Source organism: Diceros bicornis, chromosome 15 (assembly GCF_020826845.1).
Source record: "Diceros bicornis minor isolate mBicDic1 chromosome 15, mDicBic1.mat.cur, whole genome shotgun sequence".
In the NCBI taxonomy this organism is placed as follows: domain Eukaryota; kingdom Metazoa; phylum Chordata; class Mammalia; order Perissodactyla; family Rhinocerotidae; genus Diceros; species Diceros bicornis.
The window spans coordinates 34,069,377-34,092,447 of record NC_080754.1 but is presented as its reverse complement, the minus strand read 5'-3'; the positions used below and the strand labels follow the sequence as shown (position 1 = coordinate 34,092,447).

The following is a 23,071-nucleotide window of genomic DNA, read 5'->3' as shown; positions in this document are numbered from 1 at the left end:
AATTTGATATGGTTGTTAGGAAAGGCTTCAATGAGAAGGTGACAGGACATGCATGAAGACATAAATGAAATGGAGGAGCGAGCCATGGGGGAAGAACATTCCAGACAGATGGGACAGTTAGTGCAAAGGCCCCAGCATGAGACTATGCTATGTGCTTGGGCAACAGTGAGGAGCATGTGGTGAGCGATTTGAGGAAGTAACTCAGTGCCAGATCATGTAGGACCTTGTAGCCATGGTGAGGACTCTGGAAATTTTTCTAGTCATGAGGAGAAATCATTGAATATTTGAGAGCAGAGCATGCCATATTATTACTAGTAAAAATAATAACTAATATTTATACAGCATTTCGTATGTACCAGTCTCTGTTCCAAGTGTTTGACTTATATTAACTCACATAATTTTACAACAACCTTATGATGTACATATTATTATTCTTATTATTTTACAGTTGATGAAACTGAGGCACAAAGAAGTTAAGGAACTTGAGTGTATGTTCATATGTTATAGAATTTGAACTTGAACCCAGGCAGTCTGACTCCAAGGTCCTTGCCCTCAGCCACTAGCCTGTAATTATTCTGATTTCCATTTAGAAGGATCGCTCTGATGTATGAGGAAAGACTCTGGAGGCAAGAATTGGAGCAAGGAGACCAGTGAGGGGAGAGAGGGCAGTGACTTGGACTATGGTGCTTGTGGTGCAGGAGAGAAATAGTGGTCAGATATGCGATTGTGCTTTGAATGTGGAGGAAACAGAAGATTGGCTGATGCATTGCATATGAGCTATGAGAGAAAGAGAGGAATCAATGATGAATCCCACCTTTTGGCCTGAGCAACTGGGTAAACGATCGTGTTTCTTACAAAGCTGGAAAAACTGGGGGAGGAGGTGATTTGGTGAGGGGCAGAAATAAAAAGTCGTTTTTTGAATATGTAAAGTTTGAAATGTATATGAAACATTTAAGAAGAGATATGAAGAAAGCAATAGGGTAAATAGAGTCTGAGGTTTGGACTGCATTTAAATTGAAATTTTCAGGTCATTATCATACAGATGTTTGAGAAAGCTATGTGTCTGGATGAGATACCCCAGGGAGGGAAGATAAGCATGCCAAGGATCAAGCTCTGGGACGTCCTAACCCTGAGAGCTCATGAAGAGGTAAAGGATCCAACAAAAGAGTCTGGAAAGGGGCAGCAGATGGATTGATGGAAAATGAGGAGTCAAGTAAGAAGGAGTTTGAAGGAGAAACTGATCAACTGTGTCTAATGCTGGTACTAGGTCAAGTAAGATGAAGACTCAGAATTGACCACTGAATTTGGCAAAGTGAAGGTCATTAGGCACCTTAGCTATGGAGTGTGAGGAACAAAAGTCTGATTGGATTGGGGTCAAGGGACCAGCAAAATTCTGAGACTCCCTTATAGCTATGGCAAAACAATTAAAGATAACCTAAAAAAAAAAAGGTGGAGGATAGTAGCAGAGGGAAGAAAAAAGTAGTAATGCTTTTCCAAATACTTCAGTCAATTTCAAAATATTTTATAGAGCATTTCCTACACATCCAACACTGTTAGGCACTGACACCAATGAGTTTGCAGCCTTATTCATTCATTCATTTAGGGGACAATGGTTCATTGAATGCCTAGTATGTGAGTTTTAAAACCTTTTTCTTTTTCTTTTTTTTTGTGAGGAAGATCCGCCCTGAGCTAACATCTGCCAATCCTCTTCTTTTTTTGCTGAGGAAGACTGGCCCTGGGCTAACATCCATGCCCATCTTCCTCCACTTTATATGGGATGCCGCCACAGAATGGCCTGACAAGCGGTGCGTCGGGGCGCGCCCAGGATCCGAACCCGCGAACCCCGGGCCACCGCAGCGGAGCGCGCGCACTCTAACCATTTGCGCCACCGGGCCGGCCCCTAAAACCTTTTTTCTTAATTGTTACAATAACGTTTTGATGTTAAAGCAAATTTAAAAGGAACAAGTATGTCTACACTCCCATAATCCTAACACATTAACATTTTCTATGTTCCTTTCAATTACTGTCCACGTTTCCATACTGTTTACACAATCTTATTAGTTATATTGTAAGTCTTTTCCTTTTTAGATGTATTTTCATAACAGGTTAATTATGACAGCAGATACTTTATTGTGTGATTATACAGCATTAGTTATCTAATCAATTTCATTCCCAACCATTCATGCTGTCTTCAAATTACAATTACAATACTACGATCATTTATTTGTATGCCTGTCATCCTCATTAAGCTACGAGGAGCCCCTCAAAGTCCAGGACCATATCTGGTTCAATTCTGAATCACGGGCATGTGCCTGGCACAGAGTCATGACTTTGGAAGCACATGAGACTGTATAGTACAGTGGTTAGAGCGAGAAGACTGGCTGCCTTGGGTCTCATTTGGCATTTTTCACTTGCAGGCTTATGGCCTTGGGCATGATACAGCTTCTCTATATCTCCTGCATAAATTGGAGATAATAATAGTGCCTTATAGATTATTGTGAGAATTAAATGAGCTAATATATGCCAAGTGACTCCTACATTGTAAGCACATGTTATATAAGTGCTTGTTAAGTGTATTCTATAAGAAAAATACTTTGATGCCCTGAATATGTTTAATGAATAAATAATACATCAAAGAACAGTTTTATTTTTGCTTCACACAGGTAACTTTTTAAGTTCTTTTGGATTATTTACTTTTCGGTTCAGTAACAATGTCGTATCATGTACTATACGCCTGGTATCCAGAGATGAATAATTTCTCAGGATTAATTTTCACAAGGGATGTCAATAAATGAAATAACATAGACATTTCTACAGCTCCCATGATACCGTTATTTTGCCTCCAGGAGAAAGCTCCTTGAGGGCAGGGGCGGCGTGTGAGTGTTGCACTGCTGTCCATCTTTAGCCGGTGCATAGAGACTGCCACCTGCTGGTTCCACCTGCTGGTTCACTGAGGCCCTTGACTTTATTCACAACTTTTTTCTCCTTCTCCTTAATTACTGTCTCTGGATCTCTACGTCTTGAATCAATAAATAAGACTCAATTAGATAAGTCTAAGAGCAGAAGAAAAGTCATGAAGATGGCTATGAGTAAGGCATGCATAAAGATCAAGTCAACTTAGGAGGTTGCCCTTGTTAGCGAGTCTCAGAAATGGGGACAGGTGATGAAGGGCCTTGCCAGTCAGGAAGAAATGGAGATGAGCTACCAATAGGGAAAAACAGAAGGTCCTTAACAAAGGAGTTGACTTAATGAAAGTCATTATAAAGCTTTTCAGGATAATTACACAGACTATCATCTAGAGAAGGAGAAGGCACATGGTGGCTCTTGCAGAAACCTGGAGAAATGGGAATGAATGAAAAAGAATAACTGTTTTGAGATTGTTTCTCTCTGTAACTATTAATTAATTCATTCACTCATTCAGTATACACATACTGAGTGCCCACTCTGTGGCAGGCACTGTGCCAGGCACTGGGTATACACCAGTGGAAAATACACATGCAGTCCTGCTGTCATGACCGGTTGTTTCTTCCGATGACTGTCACTCGTAGCAGAGTAAGAGCTCCGGACCTCCGTGCTTGACTGTGTTTCTTCCTGTCGTTCTCTGTGCTTGGCACATGGTGGGCGCGCAAATCCTGTAGCCTGAATTGATTCACGGCCTTGGCGCAGCATGATAGCTAAATACACAGAGCCAGGAAGAAAAGGCAGGGTGGCATCGGTCTCGACTGTGAGACCAGAATCTTGCAATGAGCGCATGTATGCATCTCTGTCGTATAGCGGAGGGCGTATCTGCCCAGAGCGCCTGGCAGCGTGCCAAGCTGCAGGACCAGCGCTCTCCTCTCCTTGCGCGCTCCAGCCAGCCCGGGCCGTCGCAGGCCGCCAAGGGGCCGAGCGCAGCCTCGCGTCGGCCCGCAGGCCGGCCCCGCGCGGCTCCTCCTCGCCGCGGGTGGGGCTGCCCTCGGTGCCGCCCCGTGGCCGCGGCTCCGGGAAGCCCAGAGCGCGGGTGGCGGCCGAGCCAAGGCGGCGGGTGGAGCCGGAGCCGCGCGGCGCGGCCAATCGCGCCACGCCGGGGGAGGAGCCCCAAAGGGGGAAAAAGAAAGTGCGGCGGAAAGTAAGAGGCTCACTGGGGGAAGACTGGCCGAATCAGGGTCCCCGGGGCTCCGCTTTGGCCAGACGCACGGAAAGAAGCAGCGCTGGGCGACCCTGCACCCATCCCCGCCGCTTTCGCTGCGCCCGCTCTGCTTCCCAAGAAAGGTGAGTCTCGCGCTGCCAGGAGGGCTCGGAGGAATCACAGATCCACAGAGTCTCAGGGTAGAAGGATTCTTAGAGATCGTCTCGTTCAACCGTCTTATTTTCCACAAGGGCAAACTGAGGCACAGACCGAGGCGGCGGCTGGGATAGATCACACAGCTAGTTAGTCCTGTGGCCAGGACTCGAACCCAACTGTTCAGAGCCCCATCTTTGCTTTGTAGGGATGGAAGTAACGCAGTTGTGGGACGGCTGCGCGTCGCTGCACCCAGCTCCCCGGCCTTTAAGGGATCTACCCTGGTGTACCCCCGCCTTGATTTCTCCAGAGCGCTGCTGTGAGCAGCGAGGATAGAAGAGGGCACTGTGTCCCAGCATGCCCACTCGGTATCACGTCGCTCCCAGCCTGGAGCTGTGACAGTCTGGGTTAAGGCTGCTTGCGGCTTCTCTCCCTCCTCCCCTGACCTGCTTTCTCAGAAAGATGCCCCTGCCGAGGGTGTCCGTCAGGCTTCTGGTGGAGTCACTGGAGAGGTGAGGGACCCCGGGCCCGGTGACCTCGTATGGTACTCACAATTCTCTCTCCAGCCTGGGAGGAAGCGGAACTGGTGGTCCTGTGGGAGATAGGATGCCCCTCATTTAGGAATAGCTGACTAAACGGAGCCACAGCCCCTCTCACTTCTGAGTGCTGGGAGCGAAAAGGAAGCTGAGTTAAAGAGAAAAATCAAACAGAAAAAGCAAACTTCTGCCGTTTCCTTTAAGAGCCAGTTCCCAGCCTGTCTTGCCTCTCTGGTTGTGAAATTGTGAACCAAGGCGCCTCTGAAGCGTTTTGCTGCTGGGCTCCCCAGATCCTCCGCTCAGCTACCGGTTGAGGAGGACGTTTTACCGGGTTTTGACTCCAGCTCTGCCGCGTATTAGCTGTGTGAACTTGGGCAAGCTATCCAATCTTTCTGATTCTCGGTTTTTTTTCCAGGCGCAGAATGGAGATTATAATGGTCACAGGAGCCCTTAGGATAGTTGGGAGGATGGAATGGGATGATTCAAATAACACGCTTAGCGCAGTGCCTGGGCTGAGCTGGTCATTTGGAGATCAATGGCAACTATTGTAAATACTGTTGTGTAGTAACCCTGGAGACAATGGGTTTCAGAAAGGTGATTTCATACTACCTTAGAGTGACTTTTTACAAACAAAATCTGGAATGTTGTGGAGTTTCAACAGCTCTTTTATAGTGTTTTCTGAATGATGTCTACATGTGACTTTGATCCTAGATGCCTGACTTGGAATATAAAATTAATGTTTCTCAGTGATGCTAATCCCTACTAGTTTTTAGGCCAAGCCTCAGGTCTGTGAAGCTGTGAGCTGAGGCATCTTTTATTGGCTAAGAGGGTCTTGAATTTGTTGAGAGGTAGGAAGACAAGAGAAGTTGGAAGTTCCATCTATGTTACAGACTGTTCTAAGCCTTGTATTCCTGCTGTCTCAGGTCAGACTAGCAACTTTATATTTTTCAGCTAGTATAGGAAAACAACAACAAAATTCTCATGTATTTCTTTTGGATTATGCAGTGATGCTGCTAAATTCAGTCCCTTCTGGACACAAACTTACCTTATTTAAACACAGACACCCACGTGTGCCCACACTAGTCTTCCTTTACTGGTATTTTAAAATGAAACGGTGTCCCTCATATACACCCACCTTGCTCGTGACGATTGATTTTATTCTGATTGACTCCGTACAATTATTTACTATTATCTCCTGGCTATGCTGTAAGTCCTTGAATTGAGCGTCCAGCATTTATAGTTAGCTGCCTGCTGGGCAGTCCATCCTATTTGCATGTGGTATTGACTAGTACGTGGGAGAGATGTGATACATCTTGAGAAAAGGGAAGAGTTCGGTGGTGCCGGCTTTGATACCTCCCGCACGGATCATTTGCAGAGGATGGGATCACTTACTTTTGTCAGCCTGTTCCGTGTGCATGCATTGTGATGAGCTGGCCAGGATACATCTGAACGCGTGCCTGGGAGACTTGTCGGGAAAAGGAAAATGTTCAAAATAAGGTCAGAACAAGGGGATGGAAGGGAGATTGAAAGCTAATTCTTTTTGATTCTGGCTCTTTAAAGAAAGGATACCTAGTTATTGCTCGCCTCCTTATCCAGATTATTAGTTACCAAAACCATACATACATACACATAGAACTTTAAAATTCCTAAAGTGTATTCCATAGATATTATCTTCTTTGTTACCTGCAATAGCCCTGAGAAAAGGATGTGGCAGGCATATTAATAGTTTAAGGATAATATAATGATATGATAAAGTATGAAAAAACTTGTTTTGTGGTCAAATTTGAATTCCAGCTCTAACTCCTATGTAGCTGGGTGATACTAAGCAATTTATTTCACCATTTAGGGCTTCTGTTGTATCCAATTCTAAAATGGAAAAAAAAACATGCTTACCCTAAGGATTTGTGTAAGGATTACATTAGTGGAATAATATAAAGTACATGTAGTGAATAGGTGCTTGTTAAATGATATCTCTTCTTAGAAGGTCTCAATTTATTGAGAAGAAAACTGAATGAAACTCAGAGAAATGAGAGGTTGCCAAGGATCACGTGGTTAGTTAAGTTTCAGCCGTGGGAATATAGTTCACACTTTTTGACTTCTAGTTGAGGGCTTTTCCCATCACACCTTGTCGCCTCTCCAGTGAGATCTTTAACAATTTCCTCAGTTGTTAGGTTGACCTTATTTGGCTGGTGATTGCAGGTATCCTTTCTGTCCCAAAGAGGATATTTCCTTGCTAAGGGAATAATCCTTAAACATACTCTGTAGAGTTTAGTGGGGCCGACTCTCAGGAGAGGCAATTTCAAAGTGATGATCTCTAGGGCAGCCTTCCTACTCTCGTGTGTTGATGTAATACATCTTCAATTCCTAGGAGGAAGGGTACTATGAAGATTTAAGGTTCAGAATTATGTCATGTTTTCCTTCCTGTTCTCAGTAGTTTCTTCCCTCTGCCATTCTTGTGCTAATTCGTAGGTGGTAAGAAGATCAAGGGACAGATGCCATGAGTGACCATAGCATTTTTCATATCTTTCACCAATTCCATGAGTAAAGGTTGGAATATAGAGAGCGGTTTGCAGAAGCAGCATTTACAGAAAAGACCACTGCTTTCTGGCAGTGCTGATCACTGGTCTGGAGTTTCTGTCATCCCTGTAGAAACTGATGGCTGCAGGCTTATGTAGAAAAATGGCCCAGGCAATGGGGCCATTTATCCATTGAGACTCCCCACAGGCCATCATGTTTGTCTACTTTGCAGCGTGCAGACAGGCTTGCAAATGCAGTTCTGGGAGAAACGTTTTGCTGCTTGCTTTTGGCATATGGAAGCTTATGTTTCCTCTTGCCAAAAGGTAGGCAGTTAGTGTTGTCTTACCTGGCACAGTTAGAAAGCAGAATGTAGCTAGAGGAAATCAGAGGAGGCAGAAGAAAAAATGAAGGTTATCTCCAACATACACATAGTTTCATTTGTTGCTCAACTTTGTCAGGCTTTTGCTGGTGACACAGATGTAGGATCTGGTGAGTCACTGTCGCCTTGCCAGTGAAATATTAAAGAGAGCCACCTACTGTGCTCTTTGCCCATTTTGGAAATTGTTCTGTAGGAGAATAAAAACCCCAAAGAACAGGAAGGTTACAGAACATTTGGTATCTGATATTAATTCAGGTTAGCTACTCATTTGTTCAGTTTTTTTTTTTTCTTTTTCCATCTTTTAAAAGTGAGAATGCATGGTTTACACTGATGGGGTTGTTAGGAGGCCTCCTTCTAGCCCGACTTTATTCTGGCTAGCTCTAGCCGCTGTGGCAGTTTGAGAGTCTGGCGGCTACCTGAGCCAAGTTATTATATTGAGATACACCTCAGTCTCCTCAGCTAGGAAGCAGGAACACTGAAGCCCACCTAGAAGCTTGGGCCCCTGTCTTAGCACCTTATTCATAGGAGACATTTAATTAACACAAGTTCTTTCTTCTGCTATCAATTCTTTCAATTTATTAGTCTGTCAATTGTGAAAATCAAAATTTACTAGCTACCCTTTACTGAACTCCATCAAGGTTTATACTAAGTGTTTTACATATACCATCTCATTCAGTCCTTGCAATAATCCTGTGTATTTTTTGAGGCAGCCAAGGTTCAGAGAGGTTAAGTAGCAGGACCTGTGTCACAAAGCAAGTAGCGATACAGAGACTCATCCATGCATTTCATTTTAGAGCTAGGAAGTTGTAGGGCCTCTGGACTAGAACTGAGGACCCAAACTAGGACTGATGACCCACCCATCCCCATCCTGTCCTTCTGATCTGGGTATTACCTCATCTATGACAGAGAAGTCTCTTTACCTTTGGGCCTAAAATGTGAGGGAGCTGGACTAGATGATCTCGAAGGTTCTTCTACCATACAGTGTTATTTTTCTTTCCAATTTCTTTATATTCTGAAATTCTATCACCATATCTCTTTGTAAAAGTCAAGGCTAAAAGGGGAAGGAGGAATAAAGAGAAAATACCCTTATTGTTTTATGCCAAGAGATATATTTTCCAGTCAAACATAGGAGGGCAAGGGAAATCAGCATTCATTGGTGCATGTACTTCTGTCATTTCATTTAAGCATAAAAATAACTCGGATATATACTACTGTCTGCCCTTTACAAATGAAAGAACTGAGGCTCTGAGAGACTTACAGACTTGTCCAAGGTGATACACTTGGGTGCCCGAGCGCAAAGCCTCTTGGTCTACTATACCATGTTTACTGGACGCCACTCCATAAAATCTGAGGCCTTGTAAACCCTAGATTCATAAATGTCCCTCCCACCACACCACCTCAGCTGCTATCTCCTTTTTCCCTCTTTCCTTCCCAAACATGCTGCTCAAATCCTTTCTTGATTCTTCCCAGTCTGTGGGACCCCTTTAAATGCTTTTGGGATTTTTTTTTTTTTTTTTACTGTGGGCTATTAATATGTCCCTTTGTGTTCTTGTTCAAGTTCCTGATTAGCACCTAAGCAGCTGAAGGCACGGTTTATCCTGCCCCGTTCCTAGTGGAGTGCCTGGTACATAAAAGGGGCAGAGGTAAACGGATGATGGAGTCCTACTGTGTCAGGGAGGCCCAGCACTGGCTTTCCAGTTTTCTCCTACTTTCTCATATCATTAATTATTTCAGAGGCTGTCTCTACAGACTAATGAGGTAACTTTAATTTTGTGGTCACAAAATCAGACAGATGATAAGGAATCACAGACTGTAAGAAGGTTGGACATCACTGGCTCAATGACGGACAAGACATTTTTATCCTAATAATAAAGGGTGTTTTGCAGCAAACACAGTGAAGGATGCCTCTGAAGTACATGCTTGCATATATTGACAGCAAGGCCAGCGTTGAGTGTCATAAATAAATTACCCAAAAGAAAGAAGGAACTGTCCAGGGAAGTGGACGGCTGCAGTGAGCTTCGATCTCAAGCTTTCTGAAAGCCGTGAAGAATTCATATCAGTCCAGCTGTTATCTGATATAGTAGGACATAAGGACAGGTGACCTTTTATGTCTAGTTAATAACCAGGTGATGCCTGTGGTTTCTACCTGACTGGCACATAAGTCCTTATGATTATACTGGCTTCCTCCTTTCTCAATCAACGCTAAAGGCAACAGAAAAGAGAACCAGTCATTTTATAAACTTTGAGATACTTGAAAATGTTCTTTTCCTAGATAACACAGTTCTTTTAGCCAGTTATGGTTAGATGCTATGGTGACTTAAAATTGTGGCTGTGTAACCTTATCGGCTTTAGCATCAGACCAGTTTCCCTGGATTTGACTTTGGACAAGTTATTTGATCCATCTCTGCTTTATTTTCATCATTGGTAAAAAGTGGGTAATAAAACCCATGTCATCAGGCTTTTGGTAGGTGTCAGTCATTTGCCATAACATTTGTTAAGAGCCTGGTGCCTGGGGATTTTAACCTTTATTATGATTAACAACTGCAATGATATTCAGTTGCATGCCCAAATAGATATTAGATTAGACAGTAGAAGACTTAGGTTCAAATAATAAGTTTTTTTTTTATACAGAACTTTAAGCCCTCAAAATGCTTGTTATTTTGTACACACATGCACACACATATAATTTTTTTTTTTTCACAATACTCTGAGGTAATCAAGGCAAACGTTGTCAACAACACTTTTCATCCTGAGGCTGAGAGGCTGAATATTTGCTAAGGCCACACAGCCAGCAAATACTGGAGCTGGGACCTGGAACCTAGCTTTCTAACTCCAAGGTTAGGTTTTTTTCCCTCAACCATGCAGTCCAACAGCTCTGGTACTGGTTAGTTGCTTTTTCTTTTCTAAGAATCCTTTTTCTCACCTCTAAAATGAGGAGTTTGGACAAGGTGCTCTCCAAGGCACAGTGTTCTATGAATGTGTGTCTCTAGAGTGATGACTTAGGAGATACCATGAGAAGCTAAGAGTAGAAGTGACTCTTCTCTCCACAGAGGCACCCGCTCGTCGTGTCACGCCATGTGGAGTATCCTAAGTCCCTGGCAGCCTCCTTGGCCTCAGTGAGAGTCACAACTGAGCATTGTACTAGGAGTCAGATCCAGAAAGACACCTCTTATGTCCTTAAGGCTGTGATTCTGCCACACTCCTGTGACCTGCAGACTGTTTTCCCCCTCAGGATCCAGGTTTGGGGTGGAAAGAGAAAAACAGACTGCTAGGTTAGGCACACTGATATTTATTGTTTGGGAAATAAAAAGAGAGCCTTTTTATATAAAGCAAGCTCTGTATCACTATTAATCACCATAATCTTCTACAAAGAAATAATGGGATAAAATATTTAGCTTTCATTTGGATTTTAGCATTATGAGTGCATATTTTCTGCTTTCTTCTTTTGAGGTAATTTAGTGTCCATGGAAGAAGCTTGGCTCTCATTGAAATAAATATAAGAGTTCTTTCAACTTAGAGAAATGATGGACACTTGAGAATGGTAATAGTCACTAAATAGCAGTTTTCTGGAAGATTAGACTTCAGTTTTCTAATTACAGAATGAAACAATGGTGGGGGTTGGGAATTGAATGGATAGAGTGGGTGGTGAAAAGTTGGCTGGCTTTGGAGTCAGAGTTGCGTTTGAATCGTAAATACTGCTTGCTTTGCCTGTGTATACTTAGTTTCCTCATTTGTGAAATAGTAATAAGCAAATGCTTTAGCTAGCTCCTAGATAGATATACATCTATATCTAAATCTACTTCTATATTTATATATTTATACGTATTAGAGTGGTTAAAGTAAGATAAAACATATTAAGTCCTTAGCACTTAATACCTGGCACCTAAAAGTCCCTCAATAAATATTCATTCCTCTCTCTTGGTTCAGCACTGCTGTTTACTCCAGAGCCTCACCCATTTGATGGTGAAACTTGGCTGGGGAGGGAGACTATATCGAGTAGATGCCTCAGCTGGTCTAAGGAAATCTTTCCCAGTTTGGCAAATGATGGGGATGGCAGGGATAGGAAGTAAATGTGGTATTTACCTTAAATATCTGGAAGGCTTTCATGTGGAGGAGGAATTAGACCAGTAGTAAATTGTAGTGCATGGACCATCCACATCTGAATCATCTGGATGGCTTGTAAAGGAGCAGGTGTCTAGGGCCTCTGCACTTAAGTCTGAGAATCACTGGATTAGAATTTTTTATACTGAGAGGCAGTATATTGTAGGGGTCTGGAGTCTTTTTTTTTTTTTTGTAAAAAAAAAAGGAGGAGGACTAGCCCTGAGCTAACATCTGATGCCAATCCTCCCCTTTTTTCTTGAGGAAGATTGGCTCTGGGCTAACATCCGTGCCCATCTTCCTCTACATTATATGGGACGGCGCCACAGCATGGCCTAACAAGCGGTGAGTCGGTGTGCGCCCAGGATCCGAACCTGCGAACCCCAGGCCGCCGAAGTGGAGCGCGCACACTTAACCACTGTGCCACCGGGCACCCCAGGAGTCTTTTTACATAAGTTCAAATTCTGGCTCCATCTGTGTACTCCTGGGAAAGTTATTTAACTTCTCTGTGTAAAATGAGATAAACATGATACACAACTCGTTGGGTTGTTGTGAGAACTAAATAAGTTAATATATATGAAGGGCCCAGAACAGTGACTGGCATAAGTGACCACACGTTATTTCGCTGAGTGCGTAAGCCAGTCTTTAAAATACCTGCCAAGGCCTCCTACGATTTGCGTTCTGTTTCCTCTCTGACCAATCTCTCAGATAACTACATGGCTAACTCCTTCATCTCCTTGAAGCCTTTGCTCAATCTCTTCTCAGTGAAGCTATTTTGACTGCTTCATATAAAATTGCCCCTCGTCCTGCTTCCCATCTCCACCCCTGCCATTCTTGATCTCACATACCCTGCTCTACATTTTCTTTTTACTTTTTAGCAGTTGTTACCTTCTCAGCTTCCTGAGAATACTATGTAATTAATTTATTTATCCTGTGTATTGTTCTTGTTTAGTTCACTCCTTGCTAGAATGTAAAATCCACAAGGATAGAGACCTTTGTTTTGCTTACTGCTGTATCCTGGGGAACTAGAATAGTACCTAGCAAATAGCAGCTGCCTAATCATGAGTTAATGATGAATACATACATGTATAGATAGATGTAGGTATTATTTGTCCCCAAGGAGTAGAAAGAAATAGATGGAACTGGACAAGGAAACAAAGTGCATATATAGTATTGCACTAAAAAATTTTACACGCGTGCGCGTGCGTGCACACACACACACACACACACACACACACTTGTTAGCACCGTCAAGGATTCTGATTCCTGGTGACCCTGTGTACAGCACAGCAGAACCCTGCGGGGTCTTTTTTGCACCATCCTCTCACCTTCCGGCGCTCTATCAGACAACGCTCCACTGCTATTCATAGGGTTTCCATGGCCAATTTTTTCGGAAGTGTGTAGCCAGATCCTTCCTCCTAGTCTGTCTTAGTCTGGAAGCTCCACTGAAACCTGTCCACCATGGGTGACCCTGCTGGTATTTGAAATATTGGTGGCAGAGCTTTCAGCATCACAGCAACACGTGGCTGCCACAGTGTGACAACCGACGGATGGGTGGTGTGGTTCCCTGAGCAGGAAACAAACCCAGGCTGCAGCAGTGAGAGAGCTGGATCTTAACCACTAGACCACCAGGGCTGGCTTATGTAAATACACACACAGACACACACATATATGTACAGCGACACAAACATACGTATGTATATGTATTTATATATTTAGAATATTGAATATACATTTGGAATATTGAAATTAAAATTTATATGTAAGTACGTATATGTACATAAGTGTGTATATGTATGTGTGTGTATATATATATTTAGAAGTTGTTGGAAATGCCTTGGGAAGCGGAGGTGTTGAAGGAATTCCTTGCTGTTAGCATTGCTATAAGGATAGTTTGGGAGAGAGACCGAAAAAATGTGAGTAAAGAGACAGCAGACAAGTAAACAGAAGACATACAAGTGATTTCAGCATAAGAAATAAGGGGCTGATATTAAAACAATGACAATAACAACAACGTTGGAGGGATGTGGAGGAGGGACAGTTTTAAACAGGGTAGTCAGACATGGCACTTCTCAGGAGGTGACATTTGAGCTAAGGGAAAAGCCTGAGAAGGAGCCAGGATAGCCCTGTGGTCGCGGTTGGTGGCGGGGCCAGGTGAGAGGGAGAGAGGGCTGGTAATCAGGTCCTGAGCTAAGCTGGGGTTAGAGGAGGCAGGCCTTGCAGGCCATGGTAAAGAGTTTGGATTTCGTGCAAAATGCAGCAGGAGAAGGGACTGAAGTAGGATGGTGACCAGGTTTGACATATTTGGAGCCTCGAACGGAGAGTGAAGGAAATGGCAGAATTTATTTATAAAATGAGGAGATAAACTGTTCTGATCTCATATAGGGCTCCTAAAAACAGACGAGAAAGACAATTCAGTTTCATTGATGTGTCATTCATAGCCTTTCTTTCCTGCTAGAATGTCTCAAAAACAAAACAAAACAGATAAAATAGGCAAAAACGAGATTCCTTTGCTTTTTCTGTAATGATATCATTCTTATTTCCAAATGCACTAAGTAATGGATGGAAATGTATGCGCTGTTGCTCAATTCAATTCAGCAGGAAATTTTGTAGTTCTTGTGTAGGTGTTTTATGTAATCAGTCCCCCAAAACATTGGACCTAGCACTATTTCCTCGTAAGATTTTAGGTACCAGTTTCTGAAATCTGTTGTACTGAAAGTGAGCATGTGACAGGCAAATTTAATTCCATATCAGATTGATTTCTTCTTTCTGGTTCTATATGTCTAAATGGTGCCTAACTCTTCAAGAAGTGGAACTCCTCCATTAAGTCTTTATTGACACATGCATATTTAATTTCAAACATGCATCTTAGTATGAGCTAAAAATAGCTTGATAACATGCACCAGGCATCTTTCAAGTGCTTTACAAATATTAGCTTACTGAAACCGAATAATAACTTTGGAGGCAAGTATTATTATAATCACCGTTTTACAGAAGAGAAAACTGAGGCCCAAGGTCACAGAGTTAGTGCCAGTAGTAGTCAGTGTTGGAACTTGGGCAAACTTAACTTGCCTATCTATACCATTCTGCGCTTTCACTGTGAGAAGTGACCCTGAATATTTTATTCATCTCCATTTCCCACTTCGTGGTGCCTCATATGAAGGAATAGTTCAATAAATGTATTGAATCAGTGAATGTGTGACCTATTCTTTCAAGTTGTATCATTTCGTTAGCGAATAGTTCAATAAATGTATTGAATCAGTGAATGTGTGACCTATTCTTTCAAGTTGTATCATTTCGTTAGCGTATAGTGGTAAAAACGTGAGTTTTACACTGAGACAACCTGGGCAGGGTAATGCTACTTACTAACTCTGGGATTTGGTAAAATTACTTAACATCTCTTAAACTTGTTTCCTTGTCTGTGTTCACAAGGATAGAACTGCTGTTAGGATTAAGTATGTGCAGAAAGTACTTAGCATAGCGCCTGCAACAGAATTAGTGCTCAGTCCATTTGAGCTGTTTTTATTATTTTTTGAACTAAAATAACCTCCCCGAACGTGCTTACACTTACATACTCAGGCAGTTTTTCAGTTGTGCTTGTTTTATTAACATCCTTTAAAAATCAAAGCCAAAGATCCAGTCATATAGTCAGGGATGTTAATTTTGTTCGAGGACCCTCCTGGCACCTTGCCTTCAGCAGGGCACTCCTGTAGGTCAAAGGGCCAGTCCTGGGGACCAACATGCGAGCAAGGGTGCTGTGGACCGCCCTGTCTCTCTCCTCCAAGCATCTGACATCTCTGCAGGCAGCACTTCTCACCCGGCCCATCCTTCTCCCCAGCCAGGCTTGGCTTGCTGGAAAGTGATTTTATATTCCAGTGATGGCCCCAGAGCCTTCTGGGTGACCAGGGAAAAACAGCAGAAGACTCAAATTTTGCCCCAGATAACATTTAATGAGGCTAATTTACAGAGCTTGCGGGATGTTTAGGACCTCTTGCTAATCATCAGCACTAATATTGATCCAGTGTTTCTTGTGTGCCAGGAGCTGTGCTGACTGCTTTATTTTCATTATCTCATTCAATCTTTATTGCAAGCCTGTGTGAATTTTCAATTTTAGTTATAAACCAGGGGGAAAAAATAAAAAGTACTGGAGTTACCTCCATGTGTGTATTGGGGGGCTAGGATGATAAAATCAAATATTTCTTACCTGTGTCTTGCCACGTTTTTCTTCCAAAGCAAGTTGTACGGGGTTGCGGCACCTTTAGAGTCTCCAGGGACCTTCTTTGCAGTGAAGAGATGTTTGGCAGAGAAGTGAGACAAAAGTTGTATGGGGAAGGCAAGAGGCTTCATTCTAGTTGACAGTTTACTTTGCCCTGGAAGAAGCTAGTCACAGTGAGCTGAATCCTATGTTGTTAGTTGCATTTGTTTGTTTCTTTATAAGAAACCAATTTAGTGCTGATTTACAATGACCTTTTTTTTTTGCTTTATAGGATATTTAAAAGGTGTGACTCTTATCCTCCCACATCTGCCAAATTTGATCATTTCCTTTGAGGAAAGGTCTACAAAACACACACACGCGTGTGCGCGCACACACACACACACGCGTGTGTGAGAATGGTGCCTGAGTTATAGCTGATTCTTACTACGTACTTGTTGAATGAGTTCATGACAATATAAAAAATGCTCTTTTTTTCTGAGAATGAGAATAGCTGCGGGATTTTTCAAAAATGGTCAAATTTCGATATGTAGGTTTCTTTTTAAATTTTTGTTTAAAACATTTCAGAAGGAGATTATTCTAAAATTTGTGGCATTACTTAATCTTGGTGACTCAAGACAGTTTATTGGAGTGGACTGTAATCCTTTAGAATTTATTGAGGTGAGATCATTTACCCATACACTAAATGGCCCCAGATCGGTATACTTTTAAATTGGTGTAATCTGATTTTCATAAATTTTCTGTCCTCTCCCTCTTTCATTGTCTGCTCCTTCTTCTTGCTTTCTGCACGTCTTACTCTAGCAGTTTTCTCCCCATTCCCCGTTCAACTAGCTGTTTGTGCTTTACTGTAGAATAAGGAGCCGGCGAACAAGTTTTGTTAGAACCATGTATATGATAAGAATATCATATTCTTTGGACTTTCTAGTCCAAAGTCATAATAAGCGGTGACTTTGGACTAGAAAGGCTTCTCTAAGGGAAGAGAATAGAAAGGTAAAGAAGTAGTCTTCATATACGTGAGGCTATACCATACACAGCAGCATTGGGTTTCAGTTACCTATGTTATTAAAAGGGAATAGTGGCATGGATAATTCATTTACTGTTTTGGACAATTTTGGACAAGCATTGTCTGAGAACCTTCAGTACGCAAGACACTGTACAGGGTTGAGATAAGGAGATTAAAATGCAATCATATAAGGGGCCGGCCTGGTGACGTAGTGGTTAAGTTCATGTAGTCTGCTTCGGCGGCCGGGGGTTCATGGGTTTGGATCCTGGGCACGGACCTACACACTGCTCATCAAGTCATGCTATGGTGGGATCCCACATAGAAAATAGAGGAAGATTGGCGCAGATGTTAGCTCAGGGACAATCTTCCTCAAGGAAAAAGAGGAGGATTGGTAACAGATGTTAGCTCAGGGTCAATCTTCCTCACCCAAAAAAAAAAAAAAAAATGCAATCACATAAGCGTAGCCCCTGAAGAATAAGAATTTGTAGATCTTTGTGAAAGATAAAGTATGCACAAAGGTTTGAATTACAACTTGTGTACTATTTGGAATAGTGTAAGAGCATATAACATAACTTTGAAAAGATATATGGTAAAACATTTTGGTTTCAAAGGAAGAGACAACTGTGTCACTCAGGAAGGGTTTATGAGGAAGTGGTGTTTGAAGTGACTCTTGAAGTGATGGACAGATTTTGGACACAGAGAGACTGGTGGGGAGGAGTGGTGTATGAGTTAGGGTCTGACCAGGGGGGCAGAAATGATATGGATTCATGATATGGAATATGGGATTTATCACAGGTATTAGACCTGCAGCTGTGAGAGAAGCTGGGCGATTAAAGTCTCAAAAGGGGACAATTGGGAGATCAGAAAAAAAGTCACTTAAGGACCCTGAGAAGGAGCCGGTGAAGAAGTCTGTGGAAGACTGTTGCCTCTGCCTGTGGTAGGCAGGCAGTCAGGAAGAAGAGGTGGATGTGAAGTGGCAGGGAGCCATCTGGAACTCATGAGGACAAACTGCAGCCCTTAACTATCTCTCACTGTATCTAACCCCAGCGACGTGGGTGGCCTGCAGATGAAGCTGATGCACTCAGCCATAGAGCTTCACACTTGCCTGGCCTCAGACTTGGAGAAGTTGAAGGGGGAGATCTGGCAGGAGCTGAAGGAACAGTGGTCGTGGCTGCTGCCCCCACCTAGAGGGTGAGCCACCAGATCAGCAATCACATGCATGAGATGCAATAGTGCCCAGGCCCCTAGTTGGATCCTCCGAAAGCAATGGCTACTACTTCACCTCTCCCATCCAAATCTTATGCAGATTTCCCTGTGGCCAGCCCTAACTAGGAACCACACAGGAGAAGGGGATTCTGGAAAATGTAGTTCCAGTTGAACTAAATTCACTCAGTTAAAAACCACAAGTGGTACTCCAGATAAAGAGAACAGGGTGGGGCCGGCCCCATGGCTTAGTGGTTGAGTGCACGCGCTCTGCTACTGGCGGCCCGGGTTCGGATCCCGGGTGCGCACTGACGCACCGCTTCTCCGGCCATGCTGAGGCCGCATCCCACATACAGCAACTAGAAGGATGTGCAGCTATGACATACAGCTATCTACCGGGGCTTTGGGGGGAAAAAAAAAGGAGGAGGATTGGCAATAGATGTTAGCTCAGAGCCGGTCTTCCTCAGCAAAAAGAGGAGGATTAGCATGGATGTTAGCTCAGGGATGATCTTCCTCACAAAAAAAAAAAAGAACAGGGTGAAAATATAAAGTGAAAGAGGGAAGCAGGTGCTTTGCCTGGGGAGAGCCCAGTTCAACTGGGAGATGGTATATGAGCATCCGGGTCATTGAAGATCAGACTTAAAAAAGATAAGCAGAGGCTGTATTGCTGAGGATCTTAAATACCCTGTGAGAGATTTGTGCTTCATCCTGTAAGGCAAGGAGAAGGACTGAACAGTCTTGAGCAAGGGAGGGGCATTATCAGATCTGTGCTTTAGACAGATCTGGCGTTGGATGTCAAAGCATTGGAGCTGAGAAAGGGAATAGGCGGGGCAATTAATGAGCATTCTATTATAATAATCCAGGCAAGAAAATTTGGTGACTCAGAGGGAGGTGACTCAGAGTCATCATAAGAGGTTGTTCAGGACCTCTTTTTGGGAATTAAAAGTGTTGGTGTACATGGCAAGGCAAGGTGATTTGACCCATGGCTAATATTGTCGACTATCATGTCCTGTTGGCATACCTAGATAACCATTCTTTAAAATTCCCTGATGATTCTTCCTCGAGAATGTGAAAAGCAAGAGAAAGTGTATATGTAATTGGAACATTGACTGAAATGAAATTGGCTTATGCAACCACATCAGTATCATTTTGAGAGGAAGATTGTATAAAAATAAATATTTCTTATTTCACTTACTAAGACGATGCTTTTTTGGCTTGACTGAGTCGTAATGGGAGTATTCCCTGTGTTTGTCCAAGTGCCTAACGATTTGCAAATTACTTCCACGTCCATTATCTCATTTGATTTGACAACGACTCTGTAAGGTCAGTTTGGTCTGCATTAGTATAAGTGAGAAAACTGAAGTTCAGAGCTTGTGATACCATCGTGACCACTTAGCCCTTGATGGTTCAAGAGCACTCAGTGTAGTTCCATAGATTCAGTCGCTACCTTTCTAGTGCTCGTTCCTCCATTTCTCTCTGTGCACCACTGCCTGATAATCTCCTTGGGACACATCTCTGGTTCTACTGTCTCTCTGTTTTAAATCTGTCTGTAATTTTTGGACTTTATTACCTTTAAGGTGTCTTTCCATCCAGAGAGAAGGCTCCTTGTAACCCAGATGTTACAGTTCCAGCTGACTGATTCCTCACCTTGCAAGATTTTTACTGCCTTCTATCAAAGCACAGAACACCAAACACAGGATAAAAAGGAAAGCCTTCTTTACAAAAGCATACCTGAGCAGGTACCTTAGCATCCCAGGAGATCCACACATCTTTGAATTAGGTCATCCCCTAAGTCTTCCCTGTCAGCGCTTCCAAGCATATACTCCTGAATGTTTAAAAACCATATCTCTTGGCTTCCTACTTGTCAAAATACGGAACTTATTCACTCATCTTGACTTATTTAAAACATATTTACACCTAGTGCTGTATCACCTGAGATTTCAACAGCCCACAGCAAGTGAATACAAAACCTATAACCTCCATTCAGTTCACCCCTGCAGTGTTTTGTCCTCTTGGAGGGATCCCTAGGGCATATCAAATTGGGGTAACAACCCCAGGTTCTGTACTTTGGGGTATCTAGGATTATTGCAGTTAGTGATGTGGAGACATGGCTCAGGGGAACAGGAAGAGGCATACAGAAATCAAGCTTTCCCAGCTGCCGTTAAATGGAGTACTTGTAATGGTTCTCTGAGAATTCTGGATTTTTAGGGTCAAAAAGGCTAAACCTCTGGCTTTACCAGAGAGAGATGTGCCTGGTTTAGAGTCAGCCAAACTTGTCTAGGACTGGCCTTCCGAATTCTAGCACAGTGTACTTTCTACTGTAATATGCTGCTTCTCCTGGTTCTCCCACGGGAGAATTGGCCTCATTTCTCTCTACCAGTTATAAGAGTTTTCTGCTTCTTTGTATTTGCTACAGTATGTAGGGGAAAGTTTGGGAGAGTCTAAGGCTAGACTTCTGGTAATAAGAAAAAAAAAGAATAGCTAACAAATTTGCTTACAATGCATCAGGTGCTTTAGAAGATTGTCTCATGTAATCCTCATGCCTGATTCCATGAGGTGCTTTACTGACCCATCCACCAATAAGGAAGCTGAGACTCAGCATGGTTAAGAAGCTCACACAGCTACAGAGGAGGTGAATCCAGGTCTGTGTGACTCATACCTAGGCTGAAACGGTGAGCTTTGCTTCCGTGTGCTGAGGTGTGCCCTCCATTGCCCGGCCCCATCCAATTTGCTTACACATATGTGAGCATCTTGTAACAGATGTTTAGTTACTACACTGATCTGTCCAACAATTCCCTAGGAACCCAGCTGGGGTGAGCTAGCCCCACTGGTCATTGGAATTTCTGGCCTCTCATTGCTTTCTTTTCTCCTTTTTCAATTTCCTTTTAAGCCCAGACAGTATTGAAAGTACCTTAATCGATTGATGCCAGTTCCTCCTGTTTTAATGGCATTTTCGTTTCCTCAGTGTGCTGTTCTCACTTTGAGATTTGGAGAGGTGAGTAGGGGAAGCAGTGATTTCCAAAAGTCCTAGTGTTCTATTTTATTTTATTTTTATTTTGTTGAAGTCACATTGGTTTATAACATTATGTAAATTTCAGGTGTACCTCATTATATTTCGAGTTCTGTATAGACTACACCGTATTCACCAGCAAAAGTCTGGTTTCCGTCCGTCACCATACATATGTGCCACTTTACCCTTTTTGCCCTCTCCCCACCCCCTTCCCCTCTAGTAACCACCAATCTATTCTCCGTATCTATGTGTTTGTTTTTTTATGTCGCACATGTGAGTGGAATCGTATGGTATTGTTGAACCTAGTCTCCCATTTTTGAAAGGGAGATCTATGAAGATATGGAAATGCTGCATTCAAATACCAGAACCACTGGGTTAAATGCCCAAAGGTGTCTGTAGAAGAGGGTGGCAGGTTCCTAACATGGCTCCAGAGACCTCAACCAGGACAATTAGGTAGAAATTCCAGGAGTTCAACCCAGTTCCAGAGTCCACTTCAACATAATGAGATACTTATTACAGTTCAGGCCATATGAAAACTAAATTGGTAACCAGTTCACCATCGCTAGAGGTATTTAATGAAGGCCTAGACATCCACTTGGCAAGGATGTTACAGGGAGATTTGAATATTGGAAAAAGAAGTTTGAATCAAAATGACATTTGAGGGCTTTTCCGGCCTTGAGATTCTGTCTTGAATTCGCTTAGAAACTTTATAATGGGAATAAAGATTTCCCCTTGTTATAATTGACACCAACTAGTGATGTCGCCTCCTCTCTCCCCCCTGTGCTTCCCCGTCTAAACAACTACTCGATTTAAGAAGGGGACTTAGGATGAGGAAGGATGTGGTTCCTTCCCGCTTGGCAGCCCTCCGTATCAGAATGGAAGACTTGTGTCTGGGCCTGGCACGGATCCGTCGGGCCCTCCTACTAGCGCAGTGGTGTCTGTGAGTAGAGCACGTGGGAGGTGCACATCCGTATAGAAAAACCTCCCACTGGCTGCCAGCTCTGGATTTTTTTTTTTTTAATTACTAATGAATGCAGTCTTGCCCAGGGCTGACCTCTTAGAGGAATGAAGACACACCCTGAAACAAGTCCGAGTCAGACCAGACAAGCATCCCCTGAAAAATATTCCCTCTGCAGCTGGCAGCATATGAGAAAGTGTCTTTGAGAGCGGTTTCTTTTTGCCAGTTCAAAGGAGAGCCGCTTGCAGGCCAGGATGTCAGGAGTGCAATGCTCCATTTTTTTCGGTTTTCTGTTTTTTTAATTGGCTTACTACTAATCTGAAAGCTATGCTGTTCAAAAATGATAATCCTTTGATTTAATGTCAGCATTGAGACAATTCCTTGGTTCTGGAAGGAAGGAGTGTTACAATGATTGAAAGCGTCCAGCAGTTGGTTAACAGCTTTGATTTGAAAGAATAGAATGAGATACCAAAACTGGCAGTAGGTCATTCCCACCAGTGCTGCAACTAAGAATGGACAATGCTTTTCAATGAAATGTGGTGATCTTTCCCCTCAGGAGTTAAAAAGACTTTACCAATTTCCAACTCAGTTTAATTTTTTTTAAATGAAATGTTATAGCTAAATGTGCTTTGCTCAAATCTATCATGTTTGGATATCTCAAACTATGAAGTCTTATCCCTTACAGGGAAGCTTCAGGAACTCACAGCTATCTGAAGTCAGGTCAACCCCAATGTCCCCAGGAAATAAACATGTTAAAAGCTTCATAGCTACAAGGACTCCTTAGGGATCTGGTCCAACACTGCCTTTGGCCAAGATTTCCCGTGTATACCATAAATCCTCACCAAGTTGTGGGAAGAGAACAGCAGATTCAGCTTCTCTAGCAGCCGCTCATT

The 23,071-nt window shown here is 42.9% G+C and overlaps 1 protein-coding gene across 2 annotated transcripts in view; it reads left to right on the top strand.

Moving 5' to 3' along the window:
• Window positions 1–4,057: 4,057 nt before the first annotated feature.
• The window catches only part of IL1RAP (interleukin 1 receptor accessory protein), a 130,778-nt gene continuing 111,764 nt past the window's right edge, over window positions 4,058–23,071 (top strand). For both annotated transcript variants that reach the window (XM_058556116.1, XM_058556117.1), the window contains exon 1: window positions 4,058–4,251. The gene's annotated coding sequence lies outside the window, so the exon portion shown is untranslated. The remainder of the gene's footprint in view (window positions 4,252–23,071) is intronic.